Source organism: Mastomys coucha, unplaced genomic scaffold, assembly GCF_008632895.1.
Source record: "Mastomys coucha isolate ucsf_1 unplaced genomic scaffold, UCSF_Mcou_1 pScaffold3, whole genome shotgun sequence".
NCBI classification, from domain to species: domain Eukaryota; kingdom Metazoa; phylum Chordata; class Mammalia; order Rodentia; family Muridae; genus Mastomys; species Mastomys coucha.
In genome coordinates, this window is record NW_022196909.1 from 57,778,725 (window position 1) to 57,798,795 (window position 20,071).

Sequence of the window (20,071 nt, forward strand, 5' to 3'; positions counted from 1 at the left end):
ACCAAATGGAGCCACCTGCTAAACTGCTTATGAACCACGTCAGGTAGAGCATAAACTCAAGCCTTTTGTTTCCTGAGTATATCAGATCTGTGATTAAACAGAATTGCCTCCATCAGTATTTATGCTCCTGTGTTATTTTGTTACTGGGGAACATAGAAAAAAGTTTTCTGTGGAGCAAGACCAACAACAGAATCAACTAACCAGGACCCGTGGGGGCTCCCAGAGACTGAGCCACTAACCAAAGAGTGAATATAGGCTGGATCTAGCTCCCCCAACCTCCACATATATGTAGCAGATGTGCGGGCTGGTGCACGTCCCCTAACAACTGGAGCAGGAGCTGTCCCTGAATCTGTTGCCTGCATGTCAATCCTGTTCCCTCAACTGGATCACCTTGTCTGGCCACAGTGGGAGAGGATGTGCCTAGTCCTGCAGTGACTTGATGTGCCAGGGTGAGGTGATACCCAGCAGTGGACTCCCCTTTCTCAGAGGAGAAGGAGAGGAGGGTAAGAGGAGAGGAGATGTGTGAGGAGGAGACTGGGAGGAGGGAGGCCAATTTTGGAATGTAAAGCGAATAAATAAATAAATTAATAAAAAAACCAAAAAGATTCTCATAGAATCAATGGGAAGAACAAATGCCCCATAAGTTCAAATCCCAGATCTGCTGTCTGTGGACTGTCAAACCTTAAGTGAGGTTGTTAACTGGTCCAAATCGTCTCTTCTGTTTTCATCTGTAAGTCAGGCACCATAGCAATCATCCTTCATGATGCTGCTTGTTAGCATTCAGAGCCTGTGGCGACACATGGGCGGGTCCACAGACCTGTTGCCAGGGCAACAGCCACCATATTCCCAGAATCCGTTGGGGTCACCTCTTACCCTTACCTGCGCGACTACTACGTCACAACCCATATATATGGGACAATTCCTCCATCTTCGCTCTCTCTCTTTCTCCTCTCTGCGCCGCTACCCTCTACTCCCTCTCAATTAAACCTCTTACACGTGGAACTGTCTAGGCCTGGTGTGATACTTGCAGATGCGACCACCGCCGCTCCAACACATCACTGATGAGTGTGAATTTTGTTAATGTGGCCACTAAAGGGGTCAGATAGAACTAGTGTTTTCAAATTTGACACTGCCACTAATACTACTAAGTGACCACCCTGTGGGTCAATGTTCTAGTAGACAGAGCTCACTGGAATGTGATGGAGATGAAGAAGCCGGGGAACATCTCTGTCCCAGTGAGTGGCAGGGCTGGAACTTCCGCTGAGCAAAATGCTTTGTTTACACAATTTACAAAATGAGATGTTACATTCAAACCCAACAAACCCTGGCTTTATGAGTACTTTTATTAAGTGCTGATTATGGTTATGATTTTTATTTTAAAATTACGTTTATGTATGTGTCTATGTGAGTGCAGGTGCCTACAAAGACCAGAAAGTGGTATACGAGTCTCAGGAACTAGAGGTACAGGTGGTTGTGGTCCTCCTGAATTAGAAGCTAGGAACCAAACTCAGGTCCTCTGGAAGAACAAACATCAAGATCTCTTAGCCTCCAAGCCATCTCTCCAGCCCGTTGTTATGCTATAAACACACAGCTCAGTTATTAGAATCCAAGGAAAATAGGAAATAATCTCTGATGCTGGGGACTGAAAAATCTATTAAGGATCTTGTGATTCTTCTGACCATCAGAATTGTCTTCCTAAAATAGACATAATGTTCTCGTTAAAATAAAAACAACATAACAGATTTAATGAGTATTTCATTTGCAGAAGCAGGAAGGAGAACAGAGGAAGACCCTAGAGTGTTGGGCAGATCCAATGAAAATGCGACTATCAAAGGGACCCGGACAATACAAACCGCAGCTTAGATGTGAGGCTCCATTTGATGTTATTTTGGGCATTCGTGAGTGTCAGATACCCACGCTGCCCTGAACGTGCTAGCGTGCCTTCAGAGACCAGTAGCCACTCCTATCAGAAGGCAGGTGCAAAAATGTGTGAAGAAGGGTCTGAGGAGTTGGCTCAGCTGGTGAAGAGCTGGCTGAGCAAGCACAGGGCCCTGAATTCAGATCGAAACATGTACGTGTGAAAATCCAGGCACATGGCTCACCTTGGTAACCCCAGGGCAGACTATTGCTCTATCCACTTTCAGGATTGTGCAAATGAGTTTATTGTCTTCTTGTCCAGGTGAATGGTGACAGAGAGCAGGCCAGAAGGCAGGGAAGACTTCTCCACTAGGTCATGGGAAAGAACTGCACTCCTCAACGTCTGGGCTGACAGACTCAATTTTTGTGCTTGCAGTATGTGTCTAAGTGCCTAGAATGTAGAGAGCATGATAAAAGTATTGAATGAACTAAAAATGTGGTTCTTTTCAACCTTCAGCTTCGCCCACCTGTTTTTCCATTAGAGATGCCTGACCAGTGGTATTTTTGAAAATTCTATCTCTCATCTCTCAAGTAGTCCCTAGATACCTACTCTCATAGAGCTGGAGTTTTAAAAATAAATACTGTAGACAAAAAAAAAAATGATTTTGCTTTGTTTGTTTATGTCTTTCTGGAGCACAGCTGGCCTGAAATTCACTGTGGAATTCACTATTCCCTGCCTAGCCTTGAACTTGTGACACTTCCCCCCTCCAGCCTCTGGAGTGCTTAATAAAATAATGTTTGTTTGCTTGTTTGTTTGTTTTAATTACTGGGGCTGGAGAGATGGCTCAACAGTTCTGGGTACTTGCTGCTCTTGCAGAGGATCTTTGTTCATTTCCCGCCCGGGTAGCACCCGGGCTGAGCAGGTCACGACTACCTCTGACTCCAGCTCCAGTTAATTCAGTGAATTCTTTTGACCTCTCAGAGAACCTGCACACATGTGTCAAACACCTGTGATGCGTGCGCGCACGTGTGAATGCATGCACGCGGACACACACAGCCATGCTCTCACTCACACACAATTTTTAAACAAGGAAAAAGAATAGGCAAGAGCAGATGTGAACATCCCAAAGATGCCCTAGAGACATAACCCCTCTACTCCTCATGAGAACAAGAAGGGAAACCATAGAATTCACGAGGGACAGCCCAGATTTAGAGACACAAAAAAGCCCAGGGACATATTAACAAACAAAAAGAGTCAGGGTAGCTGGATCAGAAGTATCAGCGATACATTAGGAAGCAGAGTATTAACATGCTTCCGGCAGGCAGTAGTACCCTGGCTCTTAGAGAAGGTCCAGGAAGGCTGAAGGAGGGGAGTGCCAGTCACAGCAGCTTACAAGCAGTTCTGGGAGATAATTAAGCCTAAGAATTTTGCTAAGCATCAGGGCACACAAAGCCCGTGGTGACGCATGGGTGGGTCTCACAGACCTCTTGCCAGGGCAACAGCCGCCATATTCCCAGAATCCATTGGGCTCACCTCCCACCTTTACCTGTGGCCACTACATCAAAACCCATATATATATGGAACGTTCCTCCATCTCTCTCTCTCCCCCTCCTCTCTTTCCGCGATGCTGCTCCCTCTCACCCTCTCAATTAATCCTCTTACACGTGGAACTGTTTGGGTCTAGTGTGTGGTATGTTCTGACGCGTCCCGCTGTTCTAACACATCACACTGCAGAGCCAGTACAGAAGGAATAGGGCAGAACATTTTTGCAGTTCCCCTCTCAAGCTGGTGTTTCTACACCTGCAGTGCCCTGCTAGGAGGAGGCAGGAGTTGCGTAGCGCAGCTCAGTCAGACTAGCTGATCTTTCAAACGCTCCTGGGGTAAGATTTCCCATTCAGCGCAGTGCATTTCAAAATCAGTAGTTCTGAAGGCACGCAGGTGCTTTGAGGAGTCCACTCTAGGCAAGCCACGAAATTTTGTTAACACAAGGGATTGCAAAGCCCAAGGAGGTTTTGAGGACGCTAATGTTACTGGAATCCCAAACCACAAGTAAGCACATGGGAAACCTCGTCACAGAGCTTTCTGGAATTGTCATAGCTGACTCAGTTCTCAAGGTAACAGAGCCTTGCCCCGTTCTGATTCCGTCCGCATAAAACCTGACCTTTTATTTAAAAAAGAGATTATAATTTGGCAAAGAAATTCTTATTTGGAGCTCATTTGGAATTCAGGAGTGAAAATTTAAAAACAAAGTAACAACGTGAATTCAATCATTCTCCTGTTTACCTTTTGTTTTTGTTTGTTTGGGACAGTGTCTCAGATACCCCAGGCTGGCTTTGAATTCCTTAGGTAATTGAGTGTGACCTTGAGTACCCCCCCACACACACCTCTAGAATGCTAAGATTACAGCTGTGCACTGCCATGCCCACTTTGTGTGGTTCTGGAACGGGACCCAGAACTTGTACCTGCTAGGCAAGCGCTCTACCAATGAGTCCTTACTTGCTATGGCTGAGGATGAAGAGGTATGTAGTGTGAGGGAACAGGAAAGGATGGAGAGCTTCCACAGGCTTTGCTGAGGTGTCACCTACAAGGAACCTCCAAGTGTTCAACTATCTGGAAGATTCTTGAACTGTCTTTGGGGTGTTTATAGATACTCTATTACTTATACACAGTTGATTACATCCTTGGACATTAGTGATCAATTTAACCTTTGGCTAAGGGGTACATAGAGATAAAAGACTGCATGCCCACATAGACTCATGTTTTGGGAGGAGGAGAGGTCTAAATATCAGGCACAACATTTAAGGATATACTAAGAATAGCAGAAAATCAAAATAGTTTCAGGTAGTATTTTGATTTTTAAAAGCTATATATAAAATGCCCAATGAACAAAATATACTTACATAAATATAGGCTATTGCTGCTTGTTTGTGGCTATGGCACAAGGACAGCTGCTTCTGGTTAGCCTGTTTCTGGGTATGTGTTGCCTCTGTGTCTCCCTGTGTATGAGGGGCATCCTGTGAGGGCTGATGATGGCAAGCTGATGAGGAACGAAATGGCTAGCAGTGGGCCTTAGATGGAGGCAAGCTTTGTAGTCATTCTGTAGGGGTTTTGTTTGGCTTTTTGTTTTAAGTATAGATCTTTCACGAGTACTTTCCCTGGCTCCAAAATGTGGGAGGACAAGCCAGGCATGGTTGAGACAGGAGGGTTCAGAGTTGGAGGCTAGCCTGGGCTATACAGCAAGACCTGGGCTCTCAAACAACTCAACAGCCCAGCGGGCTTTTTATCAAGAGTGTATGCTGTGCCTTTCTCCTTCTGCCTCAGCTTCCAACAGGGCGCAAGTAATTTGCACCAAGCAGGTTACTGTGGTCAGGGCAGACGGAGGAAAGGCCAGAACTCTCCTTACTGACGGAGGAAAGGCCGGAACTCTCCTTACTGCTTGGCTTCGCTGAGGGGATTTTTGAGAAACAGGATGAATAGCTTTCACAGCTGAGGGTTTGAGAAACAGCCAGCTGCACACCTCTAAGGCCGAGATGAGATCTCGGGACAAGAAGACAAGCAAACTGTAGTGATGGAGTCCTGGGAGTGGAGAGAGCTACCCCAGCAAAGTCAGCTACTGGTCCGGTTCCTATGCCTGGCTGTCCACAGGACCTGGCCACAGTATCTTTCGGAGCCTTGGGGGAAAAAAACGCCTGTCATATTTCTTTGTGTTGTGGATAGCTCTGGCGCTGTTTGCATTTTGATGCTAATTCTACTTCCCCAAGAGGGGGGCTACCTGGGACAAAGAGTGACTTCAGGTGACACTTGCCCTAATGAATAAAGATTTCAAGGAACCAATCACTGAGCGAGTAGGCGGGACTTTCGGGTTGGACAGAGGGATGGTGGGAAAGGAGAGGGGCTTGGCTGGTGGATGGGAGGAGGAGGCCAAAATGGAGCTGTTGGAACACTCTCCCTCCACCCCCACTCACCCACCCTCACACACCCTCCCCCCCCACCCCCCCACCCCCCGTTTCAGATGGTGGATCCATTGGTATGCGCTATTGGAGGATTTAACTTAAAATGGCTTACAAATTAGGGATGCTAGTTGCTGCGCCCAGCGATTGTGTCACCTGGTAAGTTTGTGTGGTGTTTTTCTTCACGGTGTGACTCAACTGGGTTCCAAAGAGAAAGGTATGGTGGCAAAGCATGGGTTTTTGAGAAGTGCACCCCAAAAGGCGCTGGGAATTTGGAAGCATGACGCTGGTGTAGCAATGACCCTCCATAGGAACTCAGCGAGTCAGGTGGAGAGATTTCAGAGCTCCAGGTCAGAGAGTCTGCAAAGATGAGAACAGGCCTGCCAGCCTGTCCTCCGGTGCCTTGCTGGTGTGGTGTGGATTGCTTTTTAAATATTTTACACAGCATCTTTGAGCTGGTATATCTTCCCAAATTGATGTGTAGAAGTCAGAGAAGTCAGGCTAAGCTGTTTGGACTGAAAGTGTTCTATGTTTTGCAGGTGTTCTGTGTTCTGCAGGTGTCCTATGTCCTATGAATTTCTCCCAGAAATTCATGTTTTGAAATCTTATCTGCCTCAGAGTGATGCTTAAAAGATGGAGCTCTTGAGACACGATGGTGCCCACATGGGTGTGGTTAGTGCTCTTGTAAAAATGGTCTCAGGCCTGAGAAAGACCCCCTTTCTCTTTCTATTGCTCTGGGATACAGGAGGAAAGATCCATGAGAACCAAGGCATCTTGGATAGACGCTGCCTTGATCCTGGCCAGCTTAGCCTCCAGAGCTATGGGAAATCCATTTCTGTTTGTAAGCTGCCTCACTATGAAACTTTATCATGGTAGCCCAAATTGACCCGGGGTGTGAAAACAAGACCTTTACCTGTCCACCTTCTGCAGACCATCTAACAAACAGAAGACCTGAGAGGGCTCAGTGCACATCAGGGAAAACACTGAATTAGGAACGAGTGAGGGCAACTCCAGTTCTGACATCCCTCTCAGCTCCAGAGACCTGCACATCTTGTGCAGCATATTGAAAACTTGACAATGGAATGTTTACCCTTGTCAAGGACAAACCGGAGGAGTTGAGTCTCCAGCTTTTGGACTGAACTGGGTGTGCCTTGTTCCGTTTCTGAGCCCTTTGAGCCTGCAGGGCCCATGAACTCAGTAGACTCATCAACAAGATTTAGTCAGCCTTGTTGAAGCCAGTGCAATTATACAGTGGAGTGAGGCATGCTGCCAGGATCTTAACATGAAGCAGGCACCCGGGGGAACATTGACAAATGACCGGGGGCTGTCTGCACATGGCAGACAGCCAATGACAGCCAGCTGGGCTCTTCTTCCTCATCCGTGTGACCGTTCCGGACTTATGAAATGCTTTAGGCCTGGGGTAAATAAACTCTAGTGGTCTTCCAAACAACATCCGAGTCTTCAGCCTCATTACAATTATGGCTTCTCTTACTCAACTATCATGGGTCTTCAAGGACAGAGCAGCCCACTCTTACACATGTAGAGCTGTAAGGTCAGCAGAGGCCTTGGGGTCTGATAGCTCTGGTTGGAACCCAAGATCTACCTTTCTCTAGCTTTGTGATCCTGGTCCAGGTTTCCATTGTATCAGAACTTCAAGCTCCTTAGCTATGCAAGAGAACCGAGATACAGGATGAAGGAGTTAAGGAGTGTGTAGGTCAAATGCATGTATTGGGTGCCCAACAAAAACCCCTTATTCCTGTACTGTTTCTGAAACTCCCATCTCCTTAAAAGAAATGGGTCAAGAGAAGTTTCTTGTTTAAACCAGCTTTGAGATTGTGTGTTTGTGTGTGTGTCTGTGTTTCTCTAGTTTGAACTCGACTCCTCTGGTTTGTCCTTAACAAGGGTAAACATAACATTGTCAAGTTTTCAACACACTGCACAAGATGTGTGTGTCTCTGGAGCCTGTGTGTGTGTGTGTGTGTGTGTGTGTGTGTGTGTGTGAGTTTGTTCTTTTCTGTATGTGGTCCTCAGTCTTGCATGAAAAGTCCTTTTTTTATCCATTGAGTATCCTTATCCCAGTATCAGTATATCTGAAGTATTTTGATGCTTGATTAACATTGAGGTTCATAAAAATAGTGGGGCACATATCCCCAACAAAAACCTAAGTTCTCAAAAATACAAATGGACCCTAAATATATACTTTATAAGTATATACATATACCATATATATATTTTATACTTTACATTGTACTTATGCATACACACACACACACACACACACACACACACACACACACCACATATTTAAACTATGGTGCTTGGGTTGGACCTTGTACCTAAATCAGAAAGAGGCAAATACAGTTTAGTAACAGTACTTGCCTAGTGAACTATATTTTGCAAAGCTTTAGATTCCTAACACTTCGGAACTTCATGCGTTTGTTTTGTTTTGTTTCAGGACAGCTTAGGCTGGCTTGGAACTGGCTTTGTAGCCAGGCTGGCCTCAGACTTCTTGATTCTACTTCCCAAGTGCTGGGATTACAGGTTTGGTGCGCCACTGCAACCAGCTCAGCAGACAATTGAACATGTGCACTAATGCTCATGACCACTCTGAATAATGAACTAAACTGAACCTATACAAAAATGATGGTTTTTAATCTGTTAAGTTTGCCAACATACAAGTTTGATGACAATCTTAGTGGCCTGGTTCTATGCAAGGAGATGGCTTGTATGTGTGGTAGATGTATCTACCCCTGTAAATTCATATGGAAAAATCTCCAGGCAGAGTGACCAAGGTAAAGAGTGAATGACAAGAATGTGTAGAGTTAGTATGTTGGGTACAAATGAAGCACAAGGGGATGGGGCTGTCACTCAATTGCGACACTGCTTATGTAGCATGCATGAAGCCATAAGTTCAATCTTAGAACCACACAAACTCAGCAGGGTGGCACATACATCTAATCTCAGCATGCAGGAGATCTAATATAAAGCAATTTTGGTGAATGAAAAAGGTCTATTTAAAAATCAAGAGATGGAGTTTGTCACATAGGCAGCTGACACTGACTTCTATATTATGTATACACATCTCATCAGATGAAGAGTAATGCAAGAGTTTGAAATATTAACCACTCACCTTTAATGGACAATATTCCCATTATTGTCCAACCCACTCTAGACTTGAAGAAACCGGTCTTATATTTAAAAAAAGGATAACTACTTCCTAACAAGGAAAATCTTATTCCTGCAATGCCTTCTTCTAATTTGCTGCAATCCAGAATCTCACTGGGAGATTAAGTAGTGTTTGCCAATGGCAGATTCCACCTGGGCATTGGTTTTGTGACATTTTTTTTCTAAATGGATATGCTTTCTATAATATGTATGTTTATAAAGATGGTCATATTGTTATTAAAATAATAGAGTGATCAGAACTCTGTCACCTAAGGGACGGGTGGCTTCAGAGCTTCTATGTGGAAGGTGCTCAATGGTCATAAACAAATGCTGGAGACAATGTCAAGCCTTGACTTGTAGTGGATTCTCTTTATATAGAGATGTACTGTAGCAGAATTTTCCCTGTCCAATAACTTCAAATATTAATTCAACAAGAAGCCTGTGATTGGACAGGGGAAAGGGAGGTGGAGCAAAGAGTTTCAGAGACAGGGACAGAGGAGAAGGAAGGAAGATGAAGGAGCAACAGGATGATCCAGATTCCACGTGGCTTTAAATAGCCACAGGTAGCTAGGATTATCTTATAAGGAATGGATAATCACAGGACAATCTGTCTTATCTAGGTGGGCTAATATATCATTATCAGTTGGCTCTGTAATTATTGTTTGGGCATCTTGAGAATCGAGAACTTATTAATAATATATAAATCGGACTGATTAATTACACACTTCTAGAGTTTTGATTTGCTGGATTAAGGGGAATTGTGACCACCTGTTGGGCTCTACCGCTGGGTGCCTGGGAACTAATAAAGGGTGGAGTAACTTGCGTCCCACCAGAGCTCCAGTACTCTGGGCAGGCAGACACTGGAGGCTGCCCATGCTCCCCACACCACCCGGGTGGGTGTCTGGGTGTTGTGAGCCATATCCCAGTCCGTGGTGGTAGTGGAAAGGGGGAAGCCTTGGGGGTACCTGGGCCTCATGGAGGCCAAGGACAACAGGTTCTAGCTCCTGGGCATCGCAGATGCCACTGGACGCTGCAGGAGAGCTGAGAATGAATTGGGGGCCCCAGGGCCAAAGGGAAAAAGGGGGCAGGCAGAGGAAGCTGCCACCCAGTGGTTTGGGCATGAGCATGCGTGGGGTGAGAGTCCTTGGCCTGGTCTTACAGCTGGAGCTGGGAGACTTTCTTGTAGAGGAAGGCCTAATCCATTTTCTAAGCACGGTAAGTCTAGATGAAAGGAGGTAATTCATGTCTTAAGGCGCTTTTTTAGAAGAGAGAGAGAGAGAGAGAGAGAGAGAGAGAGAGAGAGAGAGAGAGAGAGAGAAGTAGAGGTTGGTCATGGCCATGTGGAAAGAGAGGAAGGGGAGAGAGGGAATAAGAGATGAGAGTAAAGACAAGAGTAGGAGGTTGAGAGAGAGGAGGGGTCAAGCAGCTCCTTTTATAGTGGGCTGTGCTACCTTTCTGGTTCCCGGGGGCGGGGCATACCTGGCTGTGGTCAGTTGACTGGAGGTGGAGTCCAGCCAGAATACTGGGAGCTTGAGGCATTGTCTAGCCACAGGATAATGGAGTTGGAGGCCTTGTGGTGTTAGGAATCTGTCTGGAAAGTATAGCTTACTCTTCCATCCCTTGTAGAATTCTCTACTGGGTCTTCAGAGTAAGCCTGGCTCAACCTGCTTTTCACACAACACAAACTACTTTTCATGGTCCAACAACTGCCGACCACAGTGGGTGGCTAGCTGAGAAGGTACGGGTGGCTCTGAGGCAGGCAAACCTGAGAAGGGAAGATAGCCAACTGGGGCTAGCCAAGAGGCAGTGAGAACGCAGGACAGAGCATAGCTGGATATAGTGTGGGTTGGTACTACCTTTTTTTTTTATTTAAATAATTCCAAAAACAATGTGCTGGGCTGAAGGTGCCTATGATGGATTATCTGGATTAGGTTAAATGAGGGGAGGGGAGAACTATGCTAAATTTTAGTGTCATATTTCTGTTTCCAGACCAGAAGCAGGATGCTTCTTCTATAGAACCAGGCCAATAAGATGTACTATCAAACTTGCATGCTTGCAAATTTAACAGGTTAAAAAAACATCATTGCTGTATGAGGTCAGTTTAGTTCATCATTCAGAGGGGTCATGAGCATTACTGTACATGTTTAAAAGTCTTGTGGGCTAGGGTCTTGGAGACAGCTAGCTGAGCACAGCATTCATTCCTTTCTGTTTCAAGACTGTTGATGCCATATGGCCAGGTGCCTCACTGTCTTCTTATATCCCTTCCCTGCCATGATGGACTGTAACCCCTGCAGCCATAAGCCGGAATAAACCTTTGCTGCTTTAAATTGCATTGTTGAGAATTTTGTTGCAGCAATGAGCCAAGGGACTGCTCTAGCTAGTATTCATTAGTCTCCCAGTCTCATCACTAAAACTGGAAAAAAATTGAGATTGTCTTTATTAATGGATCAAAGTTGATGATGTCCATGCAGCTTAGGTTTTTGTTTTTGTTCTTTTTTTTTTTTTTTTAACTTAACACAAGTTAGAGTTATCTGGGGAGAGGGAACTTTAATTGAGAAAATGCCTCATCAGTTGCCTCTAGGCAACTGATATTCTCAGTTAATGACTGATGTAGGAGGTTCCAACACTTGGGCAAGATGGTCCTGGGTTATATGAAAGCACGCTGAGTGAGCCATATAGCTCAGTTACATTCCTCTATGTTCTCTGCTCAGTTCCTGCCTCTAGGTCCCTGTCTCGAGTTCCTGCCCTGACTTCCTTGAATGATGGACTACAAGCTGTAAGATATAATAAATGTTTTCTCCTCCAAGTTGCTTTTGGTCATGATATCTTATCATAGCAATAGAAAGAAAACTAGAACCATGTCTAAAGTGGATTGTACTTGCCAGGAGTGGGCCCACAGTGTACCCTACCCCATAAACACTTCCTACAGGGTTACAAGTTCTGTCTCTCATTGAGAGAATCTATGTTCCCTTGTGACTGCAATGGCTGAATGTGACATCCCTACACTCCTTCATATGGTGATGTCCTAACACTCAGTGGCCCAGATTATGACCTGATTTGAAGATAAGGTCTTTAAGACCATTCAATTAAAATGGGTTATGAGAATAAGTCTTTATCAACAAGGTCGGAGTTTTTAATAAAAAAAGGAATGTCTATTCAACTAGATGTTAGTCTCCTCAGAGACATGGCCCTGTAAGAGACAGTGAGAAAGTGGCCTTAGGACACACAATCCCACTGAGACCTTGATCTCAGACTTTCAACCTTCAGAGCTGTTTTTTTTTCTGAGATAGATTACTAAATTTATTCTTAAACAAAGCATTGAATAGCTATAATCTAGTATTGGTAGAAATCTTTATAATTGATACAAAATTGAAGTTAATGCTTCTTACACTGGTTCAGAATTTATATATTGATACAGATTTAATGTTTTATATAATGAGACAAAATTTGAAATTAATATTATTACTCTTAGATAGGCATTGCCCCATGCAACTCATTTAATACAAGGTTTTGACCCAGTCCTTCTATAGCTGCTATTACAAATTGTTTATGATGATTAAGTAACACAAGTTAAAGGCCAGATAGTAAACTCATGGTTATATTAGATTCTGACTTAATTATAATAAAGTGTTTTTAATATTATTCAAATAGAAATAGCAAAGATTAGCCAAGATTTAACAGTTCAGATATACTTTATATAGATAGATAGTCTTCAAAACATCAATAGTCCACATAATATGGCATTATAATAATTTCATTATTATTAGATTTTTGACTATGAGATATGTCAGCTCCAGACAGTACTCTCTTCATGATTCAAAGAAGATATTGAGCATCATAGCCTCCAGATGAGTTGTTACAGTTGTGGTAAGGTAACCACCAGGCAAGAATTGCTCCCAAACTTCCACATTGCTAATGGCTCCCCTCCAATACTCCTGAATTATTACTTAATAAAATCTGTATTTCATCTCTGCTACCCCAGATCCAATTGGGGGAGGGGCCCCTGGGACCACTCTTCCCTGGCTCTTACATGGCTGTATGCCCTTGCTTTTCCAGCTCTTAGTCCTGATCTTTCTGTTTCCCTGGCATGACAATTCTAAAAACCTCTTCCTCCCAGGGGTTCCCTTACCCAAGAAATCTAAAGTCCCACCTCTGTCTCCCTGTCCAGCCATTGGCTGCTGGCAACTTTTACTCACCAACTGAAGCCAACTGGGGGCAGGGACCCTCAGTGTCTTACAGTCACACAGGTGGGTTTCCATGTAATTTTGGGAGCCAAATGAACACAAATAGCATTAGCACCAATTCACAACATCTTGCCCTTTTTGTCCATTAAAAAGGCCTTTTCTCTCAGATATACATTGAGCATAGTTATTGCAGTTATATAAACTATAAGGTATAATATACACTAATAATGTCCAGGGCTGCTTTTAAAAAGTTCTGTTGCTCTAATTACTCAGTCTAGCATTTTGCTATCTAGCCCCAACAGACAAATCCAATGCTTGTCTCACTTCAAGTTGGCATGACAAAAATACTACAGATGGAGCAGTTTACATGTTGTTATTTATTTCTTATATTTCTTGAGCCTGTAGAGACCTAAACCAGTGAGTTTGGATTCTTATGAGAACCATAGTCCTGCTCTGCAAAGAATGTCTTCTGACTGTGTATAAGAATTGATGAGAGAGAGAGAGAGAGAGAGAGAGAGAGAGAGAGAGAGAGAGAGAGAGAGAGAGAGAGAGAGCTAGCCATTTTAAGTAGACACTAATCACACTACAGGAACTTCACTCTTATATGAACCTAGTTATGTCCTTAATGCCCACCTCCAAATACCATCACATTGGGAAAAAGGTCTTCAACCCATAGATTTAAAGGCCACAAGCATCCAGTCCGTAACCCTTCCCTTTGCCCCTTGTACCTTTAGGGACACCTCAACCCACAGAGTAAGGCAGGAATGGTGTTTTGGGACTTCCAAAGCTAGCTCATAAAAATACCAAGCACTCTCTGCTGTTCTCTTGGAGTGACCATCTTGAACTCTAGAGTCACAAGGAAGCCAAGTTGCCTAGTGAAGAAACCATGCTGTATGAGCATTTCTAGCTAATGGTGGACCATCTGACAGAAACCTTTGAATTCAGCTCCACAGATAGGCCAACCCCAGTTTTTTAGGTTCTAAGTGATATGTACCATGTAACACTGAGACACATGGTTTCAACTAAGCCTTACTTAAGTGGTAGGAAAATATTATTGTCTTGACCACTAAGTTCAGGACGGTTTACAGCCCTGCACTGTTGTCCCTTTACTGAACCAGTGTCCTTTACCTCCTGTGTTTCAGCAATTTCATGTTCTTTTCAGAGAACCTCTCTGGGCTTACTGGAATCACCAGATCTATATGTGTCATCCCCAGGGACAGTCTTCAGCCAATAGCTGCTTAGCATGAAACATGATCTCTTGTATCAACTTGAACCAACTCTGTGGAAAGGTGGCACTCTAGACTGCCCCATGAAATTAGGTTAAAGCTAGGAGCTGGCGTGGGGGATGGGGATTGTATCTTTGACTAACTCCTTCTGAGCCCTGTGTTCTTCCTTGGCTCCTGTTTTCTTATTTGAACATGTTAAAGCTCCTAGTTGAAGCTTTGTGCCTAGGCATTTGGCATAGAATAGGTGTGAATGAGTGTAATTAAAAAAGGCTTCTTATGCCTTTTCTGACAGGAGGTAAGGTGTCATATTTTGATATGTGTAAAGTTATTTAACAAAGGTAGAACTTTGATGTATTTCCTAGCCCTCAGTACTTCATGAGTGTTAGTCAGCTGTTGTTATCGACCTATTTATTTATTTATTTATTTATTTATTTATTTATTTATTGTTCTTTTTGAGACGTGATTCCTCTGTATAGCACTGGCTGTCCTGGAACTCACTCTGTAGACCAGGCTGGCCTCGAACTCAGAAATGTGCCTTCCTCTGCCTCCCAAGTGCTGGGATTAAAGGTATGTGCCACCACTGCCTGGCTATTTTATTTTATTTTATTTATTAAGACAGGTTCTGTGTAGCCATATTTTATTTTATTTTATTTTATTTTATTTTATTTTATTTTATTTTATTTATTAAGACAGGGTCTGTGTAGCCCAGGCTGGCTTTGAACTCACCATGTAGCCTGAACTTTCAGCAACTCTCTTGCTCCAGCCTTTTGAGTACTAGGAGTTACAAGCATGCATCACTGCAGAAAGCTATCTAAGCTTTTTCTATATTGAATAATACTTGTTTGTTGAGCAAGGAATATGTGCAGCCGGGCAACATCTTAAGCATATTTCATGTGGAACTGAATCCTTACCACAATCATGCCAAGAGTGGACTGTCTTTGTAAATGATGCCACCCAGCCTCAGTGGGACTGACGCCACAATCTGGGGCGAAGCAAGCTATGGACCTGGAAGAGCCAGATGCAGGCCTCTGTAGTGTTCTACCTGTGGGCTGCAGTGGCAGCCAGTCATTGAGCCCCAGTACAGTGAGCCAATCCAGCGATTCGTCTTTCCACCTTGCCCTGAGTATCACCTGGTTACCGGTTGCTTGGCAACATCTTTTAGGTAGTTGTTTTGGTGGTGTTTGTTTGTTTGTTTGTTTTTATTTTTGTTTGTTTTGTTTGGTTGGTTGGCTGGGTTTTTTCTCCAGTGGCTCTTTTTTCTATTTGCTCAAAGCTTTTTAGGATTCACATTAGTACTTACCTCTTCAAAAAATATCTCCAAACCTATATTAGCTACCAAGATATAATAACAGCTCGGATGCCCATCAGTAGACAAATAGGTGTCAAAAATGTGCACTTGCATACTGTGGACTATTATTCTATCTTAAGAAAAGAGATCCTACCGTATCTGAACACCTAGATGGGCTGGAACGTAAAGCTGCCCTAAATGGGAAAAGCTGTGCCCATGTGATTTTGTCTGTTCAAGATCCAGACAGTCACGTTCATGGAAGCCGAGAAGGGAGTTAGGATTGGCAAGCGGTTTCGTGGGGCAGCTTTCTGAGCAGGTGCAGTCTGTTAGACAGGTGAGTACGTCCTAGAGATCTGCAGTTTTACATGGTACCTATAGATAAGACTACTTCATCGTGCACTTAAAATATGTTCTGAGGAGCAGGCAGGATGGCAAGATGACCCAGGGGGCTAAAAGCACTTGCCACCATAAGCCTACCAGTTGGAATCCCCAGAATCAACAGTTAAAGGAGAGAAGTGACTCCACCAAATTGTGCCTTGACTTCTTCATGTCTGCCCTGGCAGGTGCACTTGCAGCCACACAATAATGAATAATGTTAAAAAATTCAAACTATGTTCTACTTTGCTGCAATAAATACCATGACCAGAAGAAGATTTGGGGAGAAAAGTGTTTATATTTTATAGTGCATCATCAAGAGACACCATGGCTGAAATCTGCTGGCAAGAACTGAAGCAGAAACTACAGAGGAACAGGAAAGGACAAGTGACACTATTTTGTGTTAAGTTGTCAAAAACTAGGCATCACAGATGCTAAGAGCAAAAATCTCATGTTATGTGGTTGCCTCAGTAAAAGCTTAAAAATAGAGGAAAAATTCAAATTCTGTTCCCGTGCAGGTTTCCCTATTTCTGCTCCTCCCAAGGCCGGTGGTGAGGTGAGGGTTGACTGGGTTGACTGGCGGTATAAGTCATTGCTCTCATCCCCAGTTAACTGCCGTTGCTAGTTCTGAATCTGCACCCCCCCCCCCCCCCCCAAAGCAGAGCACGTATTGGGGCAGTCAGTCTGAATTTACAAAGTAGCTGAAGTCCAGGCCTAATTTTAGTTGCTGTTTGTTTTGTTTTATTTTTTCTTTTGACTCTGTTTGTCTTGAGCACACGCTGTGTTTATGGTAGAAGTAGCCATAGAACTGGGGTCTGGGAAGACAGCTCAATGGTTACGTAAGAATGCTTTCTGTATGAGCCTAGAGGACCTGAATTAGAATCTCAAGCATCCAAAGGTGTGGTCTCAGACGTGTCCATATCTTCAGTGCTGTGAGAAGAAAGAGACAGATCCGGGGGTTGCTGGCCACCACCCAAGCTCTAGGCTCAGGGAGAGATCCTGCCTCAAGAAATTAAGGTAGAAAACAATAGGACAAGACACTGATGTTCTCTCGTGGCCTCTGCACAGGCCTGCATGGGCATGTCTACTTGAGTATGCATATACCACAAACATAGGACACACATGTATGCATAAACTATATACATAGCACACACCATTAAAAAATGCAGAGCTGTATCTAAAACCACCTACCTGGAGGGCTTGTGTAGGCTTTGGGGCTTTGTTCTTTTTCTGGGAAAAAGACAACTCCCTGTCCATAAAAAAAAAAAATGTTCCTTGTGAAACCTACACAGATTTAGCCGATCTTTCAGATTTTTGAGCTCTGTGTGTATTGTTGCCATAATGCTGCATGTGACCAAATGTCCTTGACTTGACCTTATGGGAATATGTAAACCATGGGACCCAAGGAGGGATGTCTGTGGGAGGAAGGATCATGTGATGTGGAGCAAACGCTCTTTACAATTCCCTGGCTGCAGAGTGATTCTGGGAAGTGGCAGGAGGTGACTTCACAAAGAGCTTCAGGCCCTACAAAGACAACTTTTTTTTTTAATGGGGATGGCAAGCAGCCAGCAGGGCAGGAAGTGGGGAGCGAGGGCTCCGACTTTAGGTTCTGCTCTGGTCAGCACCAGCTAGCTTCTCTATGCTCCCTTTTCAGCATGAAACTGCTTCAGGAGCAGATGACAACTAAATGAATGCCGATTTGCTTATTTGTGTGGAACACCAAATTCATATTTGGCTGTAAATAAAAACTGATCTAAAAAAATGTATTAGGGAGGTGTCTATGGTGGTTCAGGCTTATTATACCAACTCTTGGGAGACTCAGGGAGGAAGAGCAGCTTGGGTTGAGGTTAAGCTGGACTTAGTAATGAGTTCCAGGCTAGCCTGGATTATAGAGTGAGACCATAGCTCAAAAACCAAACAAATAATATACACTGAATCAAATGCATTGAGAAAAGCTGAAGGGAGGGAGAAATGATTTAAATACAGTGTGACATTCTCAAAGAAAACAGCACACAGCCCATGTAAGAAAAGAAGGAAGGGAGAGAGAGAGATGGATGGAGAGAGGTGATAGATAGATAGATAGATAGATAGATAGATAGATAGATAGCCTGACAGGTAGATAGACAGATAGAGAGAAGCCAAGACTGATGGCTCATGCCTGTAATTCCAGCATTTGGGAAGATGAGGACAGAGAATTAATTGCCTTCAATTTGAGACCAGTCCAAGTTGCATGGTTTGTGTCAAACTAGCAAGGGCTATATAGTAAAAAAATCTGTGTATACAACCAAACCAAACTGAACTTTAATGACAGCACACACACACACACACACACACACACACTGGGAAGCTAGCTGTTCAGAACATCATAGCAATCACTTTTACATCACACACACACATATACACAAACACACACACACATTGGGGGACTAGCTGTTCAGAACATCATAGCAATCACTTTTACATTAAAGAAGATCTGATCACTTCATCTTTATATTTGCAAAACTGTATAATGTATGTTGATGCTTATTCACTTATCCCAAGTAATGTATGTTTATGTTTTAAAGAAGGGAAAGAAAAAGAAATTGAAAGGGGCTTTGAGCTCCAGTTCTCCTGGGATAGTCCTAGGGTCTCGGGGACAATCCAGCCTTTCTGAGAGTGAAGGTTGCCCCCTCATGTTCTAGTTGGACTTCAAGGTGGCTGTGTGTGTGGCTTTAGTTCCAAAGAGAAGAGGGCACCTCCAGGCTGGGGTCAGGGTAGGAACAGGAGATATTTGGGGCACCCACAGCTGTAGGAAGTGCATGCTCTCTCTTAATTTTGTTTACTTAAGTAGAGAAAAAGAAACCCACATGTCTCTTTGAAGCCCAGTGGGACTGTTGGAGCTGAAATCCCACAGAGAAAGACCGAGACTGTTGGTGGAATGTTGGGCTCACCATTTATTGTCCTTGGATTTAATGCCTGCTTCACACTTGGAAGAAAGATTCATTCATTTCTGTGCCAAGAAATACAGAATCCTATTGTTTTCTGGCCCAAATTGTTCCAAGACCTTTTTCTTTCTCTTTTTCATCTGCCCTGAGGCTGTCAAGCCCAGATAAGCATCTCACTTGGCCCTAAGATCTGGTCTCCAGGAGGACAGCGTGGTTTCCTCGCCAGAGTGCTTGGGACAGAACACCCTATGGCACAGAGCAGATCAGCTGCCCTAGGTTCAGAAACCTCACGCTTTTCACAGAGCCCCTTATTAAGCCTTCTGGGTTGCCAAACCAGATTTACTGTAATTCCCCATCCCGAGGACAGTTGTGCCATTTAAATGGCCAGGGTGACAGTGAGCCTTTGCTCCTTGGCAGGCAGCCATGTCCACAGAGGGAAATGAGTGAAGGTGTCTCACAGGCTATGACATGTTCCACCCCAGGAACATTCCCTGCTGAGTCTTGAGAATAAAGGCTCACTTAATTAAATTGAAAGCCGAACTGTGATAAAATAATAGGTGGAAAGGACTCCAAGTAAGTTAGTTATCTCCGAGTAAAACCACCCCAGGGGGCTACAGCCTAAATTATGCCCTTTGTCTTCCTCGCAGAATGTTCTCATTGGCTTAGAAGGTTGGTTTCCAACCAAGAAAATGGCGGTGTTGGCTCTTCCATCTCCACATCCGCCCTCTCCCACCTCCCTTACTCCTCAGAGGCCTTCCACGGCCACAGACTCCCTAGTTTCCAGCTTCAGGGGACTTCAGACAAGCATGCCACCCCCATACATCTCTCCTCCAGCTTCTGACAGAGGCAGCCTTTCTTTTCTTAGACTCCTCTAGGATGTCCTCTAAGTTATTTAGGCTCTGTCCTTTCCTTTGGTTAATTGGCTTCATTGCTCTTATTTAAACAAAACAAAATAACAGCAACAAAAAATGTTTCTGGATCAGAATCTCTCTCCACTTTCAAACACTGCCTTTCCCTTCCCTTTCCTTCCCTTCCCTTCCCCTCCCCTCCCCTTCCTCTCTCCTTCCCCTCCTCTTCCCCTCCCTTCCCTTCCTCTCCCCT

At 44.0% G+C, this 20,071-nt stretch overlaps 1 protein-coding gene across 3 annotated transcripts in view; it reads left to right on the forward strand.

Annotated features, from left to right (window-relative positions):
• Positions 1-5,864: 5,864 nt before the first annotated feature.
• The window catches only part of Adgrf1 (adhesion G protein-coupled receptor F1), an 87,922-nt gene continuing 73,715 nt past the window's right edge, over positions 5,865-20,071 (forward strand). For 2 of the 3 annotated variants that reach the window (XM_031348220.1, XM_031348224.1), the window contains exon 1: positions 5,865-5,967. The gene's annotated coding sequence lies outside the window, so the exon portion shown is untranslated. The remainder of the gene's footprint in view (positions 5,968-20,071) is intronic. The other variant, XM_031348223.1, reaches the window with a different exon arrangement.